At 44.8% G+C, this 5,643-nt stretch overlaps 1 pseudogene; it reads right to left on the bottom strand.

The window, feature by feature from the left end:
• Positions 1-2,261: 2,261 nt before the first annotated feature.
• LOC137154831 (probable G-protein coupled receptor 174) lies at positions 2,262-3,237 on the bottom strand (annotated as a pseudogene).
• Between the last annotated feature and the right edge of the window lie 2,406 nt (positions 3,238-5,643).

Below are 5,643 nucleotides of genomic sequence, written 5' to 3'. Positions count from 1 at the left end.
AAATCTAGCATAATATCTGGAAGCAGGAATTCCATGCCAGCAACATTGCCAGAACCAGTGTAAAGACTCTTCCAGGTCACAAATGTTTAAGATGTTCAAAAACACACCATGTGCATTGCATGATATAAATTCATTAAAGCCGACTATATCACTTAAAATTCTATGATATCAGATCCTGAGCAGAATAGCATTATATTATTCTGTTCTATTTTTATTCTAAGTAAATAAAATTATTTCATCCAGCCCCTGTGCTGATTCCCCTTCTCATTCTCCACCCTTCCCCTCCCCCCCACCCCCCCCGACTCCAAACACTCAGACCACTCCCATAATGAACTGGATGGTGTGCTGATACTAATGAACTCCTGACACCAATAGGATGGAATCGGTGTTATGTTCACAGCATATAAATAGAGAAGATAGATGAAAGCCTAAAATACACTTTCTGGAAGGTGTCAATGTAACACTTTTATTTCTTTAGAATTCAGAACAATAATGCACAAGAACCTTAAAACAGAGAGTGACAAAGCAGGCTGCTTCTAAGGCTATGTCTATGCTGCAGACCGCTTAGGGTGGCATGTAGAGTACATTCTCTGGCGTGGCTCCTTGCACCAGTACAAAACAGCAGTGTAGATGATGAGGCATTTCTTAGGTGAATAAAGAAACACCTGAAACCTTAAAGTATATACCCTGCATGGTTCTCTACATGCCCAAGCAGTGCCTCCCCCATCTACACTGGTATTTTTGTTTATGTGTTCTCCCATTAAATAACTGCTGCCAGAACCTCTGACTACCACTTGTAGCTGCACACTGCAGTGTGGACAAAGTCTGCTTTTCACAGCAATGCATAGCTACACACATCCTACACCCTGCCACCAGTAGTGTGCAGAGGAGACATATCTTAAAGCAGAGAGGAACAGCTCAGTCCATCTTGTTCTAAGTTAGCTCTCTGCAGAATGACTCAGATCACGTTTCCTTCCAGAGCCTCCTAGCCTGCAGGCAGGAACAGGAAAACTCTTGAAATTTAAAGTGATAGCTTACAGCTGTAACAGTTATTAATATGCCACAATCAAAACTGCACAAACACGTTATAGGCTGTTATGCTGCTCACAGCTAATAGGAATTATTAGTTTAAGTTGCAGGAGATTGTATTTTGAAAAGTGTTGTGCACTTGTGAGTGGCCACAGTGTGCAGCACAAAGACAACCATACAAATGTGAACTGGCCAGTTTTGTTACAATACAAACTATGAACTGTGTTTGACTAATTAACTTTGAATAATTTGAAATAATGAACAAAGTTGGACATGGCAAAGACAATTTGCAGATGACTCATGTAAAGAAAAGGGGGTAAAGAAATTGTCCCCTGACAATATCTTCACCTGTTCTGGTAGAGGTCCTTAAGCTTCTCTGTGCACCACTGCAGGAACTAGGAAAGAAGGATAGCAATGAGTTATGACCAGAGAATGTACAGATGTTACAGATTTGCAGAGTTTGTGCTATGTTCTGCCCTTTAAATAGTCTCCTAGGAGTAAATCTTTAGTGTTCTAGATCCCAATAGTCAACACTTTTCCCCAAGAGCAGGACACAGTTTCAATTGCTCTGGAACTGGGCTGAGCCTTGAGGCTCAAGCACCCTCTGTTTCCCACCATGAGCTCTGATAGCAACCCCACCTTAATACAGACTCCTGTGGAGACTTTACCTTCAGAGGGAGCGATGCAACCCAGCAAGTATTTACAGTGACATAGGGCAAGGTAGTATTTCATAATCACCTGGAGTAGAGCATGAGAGTAGTAAAAAGGGCCTACCTTCAATCAACGTCCACGTAACCTTAATCCCCGCCCTACCCGCCTCTATCAACGGAAGTCACACCATCCGGTCACCTGACATCCGCTTCCTCCTCGGGTTATGACTTCCTGGTCAAGATGGGGCACCTGACTGGAAGCGGGTGGTGTGACTGCCCTCCGAGAACGCCCCCCCCCGCCCGCTCCCCACCAATGGGAGAGGGTTTCACCCCGAGAGTGGGATTGGCCCCCAAATGGTCACATGACTGGAAGCGGTTGGTATGACCCCTCCGCCAATCGGCAGGTGTTTCACGCCAAGAGCTGGGATTGGCCCAGCAAGGGTTTTTGAATTTGTGCCAAGAGCTGGGATTGGCGACTATCTGTGTTTCTGTAAGATGGCCTGTGTGGGCCTTATATATATGATAAATGTTTCAAGGTGGCTGCATGTCTTTTAAATAAAAAACATTTTTGTGAGAATCCAGCTATTGTGTCTTTGTGTATTTACAGCAAAACGCTGCAATGTGTGATACAAGAGGGCAGTGGTAGGTAAGTCGTCTTCTGAATTCATCTGTAGTAAAGTAGTATATGACTGGGTCTACACAGGAATTGAAACTGGCAAGACACAAAGCCACCGCATGAAATATTAAAATCACATTTCGGGCATGTGGGTTTTTTATCTGATGTGATTTTACAAGGAAATCTAAAGGAAAACTGATATGATAAGATGCAAAGCAAATCAGAAATACCACAGCACAGGTGAGGATAATTTTTAAAGTCTTTTTTTTTCTCTCCAAAGTCATGGGAAATAGAATTCTTTTCTTTTAATGATAGGATAGTCTTCCAAGAGCAATACAGAATTATCAGCAGAGGGGTTACAAACCCAATCAGCTCACCTATGGTCATCATCACAATGGAGTTAGAAAGTTTAATATAATTTATGGGAAGGTCTGCAAAGCACTTATTACTGATATTCATCTCATTATAGTTAAATCTTAGAAGAGGAAAAGGCAAACAGCCAATGCAGACTACAATCCACCCAGCGATTCTGATATACACATCATATATGTGTTTGCAGTCACTGAACTTGAAGGGTTACATAAGAAATAAAAATCATCTTACGCTGATGCAAACCAAGAAGTAGATGCTTGCATACATATTTACATACTTAAGGTAGAAACAAAATATGCAGACACCTCCTCCAAAGGGCCATGTTCTAGACACGTAATAGAAAATCCTTAGAGGCAGGGATAAAACTTGTGCTAAATCGGCAATGGCTAGATTGATCATAAATATCACAGCCCTTTCAGTTTCTTTCATGTAGCCATAAAAGACCCACAGAGCTAAAACATTCCCTATTAATCCGGGGACCAGAATCAAAGTGTATGTAATTGCATAGTAACACTTAACATCAGTATTGTTGTAACAGACTGAGTTGTCAGTTGTCATGTTTATTTTCATTTAGCACAGATACGAACTCTAATGAGACGTTTAGGTTATCAATGGAATTTCCAGCCACCTTCACATTTCTTAGAAAGATAATGATTAAAAAATATTGGAGAAGATGCAAATTTAACATTTATTAGTCTTGTTCCTTTGCATCCCCTTGCTTTCCTGTCCAGCATTATTTTGCTCTTCCCAGTGTGTTTTTTTGTCTACTTTGTGTTCATTTAGCTATGTAAGGTTGTTGCTTACAAGACTTGAAAACATTATTCCTCTGAATCTTCTTGCTGACCAGGTTGTCCCGAGGTACAAACTGCATATGACATTTCCTTCAGCCTTAACTTTTATGTTGAGGTTTCAGTTTCTATGTCTGCTATTCTGATTTTGGAATCATGCTCATTCCTTTACCTGCGACCCGTTTATTCCTTCGGCCTGTCCCCTCAGCGACTCCCGCGAGCCACCTTCCTCCATGGGCACAGACAGCGTGAGGCTGTCAGGCTCGTCGGATGCTCAGGTTTCGGGTTCCGGCGTGTTGAACAAAGGCTGGGCCAAAGGGTGTGTCCTCCTCAGAACTGCCGCTAATGTAATGCTTTCTACGCCAGAGGGCCAAAAACTTAGGAGCCAAAACAAATCTCGAAGGCCTCATGGGGGTGGTGAAGGCGTCCATGTTCCCCTTTCGGCGTTTTTCCACGAGCTGTGAACCACGCGGTCTCAAAAACTAGACGCTTTAAGGGCCCCAAAACTTCTGGGGGCTGCACCTCCACCGCCCGAACATCCCCATTGGTGCACCTTTCCCTTCTGGGACAGCCTAAGCCTGCTCCGCTTGGGGGGTGGGAGCGCCCTGCTCCTCCCCGTACTCTCGCTGGGCCAATCCCAGCTCTTGGCACAAATTCAAAAACCCTTGCTGGGCCAATCCCAGCTCTTGGCGTGAAACACCTGCCAATTGGCAGAGGGGTCGTACCGATCGCTTCCAGTCAGGTGACCATCTGGGGGCCAATCCCACTCTCGGGGTGAAACCCTCTCCCATTAGTGGGGAGCGGGCGGGGGGAGTTCTCGGAGGGCAGTTGCACCACCCGCTTCCAGTCAGGTGCCCCATCTTGACCAGGAAGTCATAACCCAAGGAGGGAGTGGATGTCAGGTGACTGGATGGTGTGGGACTTCCGGTGATAGAGGCGGGTAGGGCAGGCTTACGGTCACGTAGATGTTTGATTGAAGGTAGGCCCTTTTTACTACTCATGAGCAAGTCCTTAGTCTAGAACAGGAAAGTCGAGCTTAAGACGAAGTCCAAGTGTAAAAGTATAAATCAGGCAGGTCGCAAAAGAATTTGAACTAGTAAAAGACTTAAAAACTATAAGTATTTTTAAGTACCTCAGAAGCAGGAAGCCTGCCAAACGATCAGTGGGACCACTGGACAATTAAGATGCTGAAGCAGGGGTCGGCAACCTTCTGTAAGGGGGGTGCCAACTCTTCCCCCCCTCCCCTCTCCCACGTGCCGTGGGCCCAGCACCCTGGCCAGGTTGTTAGGTGGCAGTGGCAGCAGAGGGCGGGTCATTTTCCTGCTCTCCCTATCTGCCCGCCGCTGCAGCAGTGGCCTACCTGAGGGGGCACCAGCCAGGTCCTCCTCTAAGGATCCAGCCCCCGCTGACATCCCCAGCGACCACCCCTCTCCCACGTGGGCTCAGTGGTGCCCTGGCTGGGGACGGGGGTGAGCAGCCACCACCTGTCTCCTGGCCAGGGCCAGTGGTGCACTGACCCGGCCCCTCAGCCTCCCATCCTCCTGACCCCTGCCTGCCATGTGGTCTAAATTAGCTGTTACCATTGAAGAAAGAGATCTTGGCATCACTGTGGATAGTTTTCTAAAAACATCCACTCAACGTACAGTAGTGGTCCAAAAAGTTAACTGAATGTTAGGAACCATTAGGAAAGGGATAGATAATAATACAAAAAATATAATCCCACCATATAAATCCATGGTATGCCCCTACCTTGAATACTGTGTGTGCAGTTCTGGTTACCCCAGCTCAGAAAAGATATATTAGAATTGGAAAAAGTACAGAGAAGAGCAACAAAAATGATTAAGGATATGGAACAGCTTCCATAAGAGGAGAGATTAAAAAGATTGGGACTGTTCATCTTGGAAAAAAGACGATTAAGGAGAGAGATGATAGAAGTCTCTAAAATCATGAATGGTGTGGAGAATGGGAATAAAGACATTTTATTTACCCCTTCACATATTGCAAGAATCAGGGTTTACCCAATGAAATTATTATGCAGCAGGTTTAAAACAAACATAAGGAAGTACTTCTTCTCACAACACTCAGTCAACCTATGGAACTCGTTGCCAGGAGATGTGTTCAAGGCCAAAAACATAACTAAGTTCAAAAAATAATTTGATAAGTTCATGGAAGCTAGGTCCATCAATGG

This window comes from Emydura macquarii, unplaced genomic scaffold, assembly GCF_026122565.2.
Source record: "Emydura macquarii macquarii isolate MOO-44397 ecotype Brisbane River unplaced genomic scaffold, CSIRO-AGI_Emac_v2 contig_1305, whole genome shotgun sequence".
Lineage (NCBI taxonomy): Eukaryota > Metazoa > Chordata > Testudines > Chelidae > Emydura > Emydura macquarii.
The sequence above is the reverse complement of the archived record's forward strand: the minus strand, read 5'-3'. Positions and strand labels throughout refer to the sequence as shown.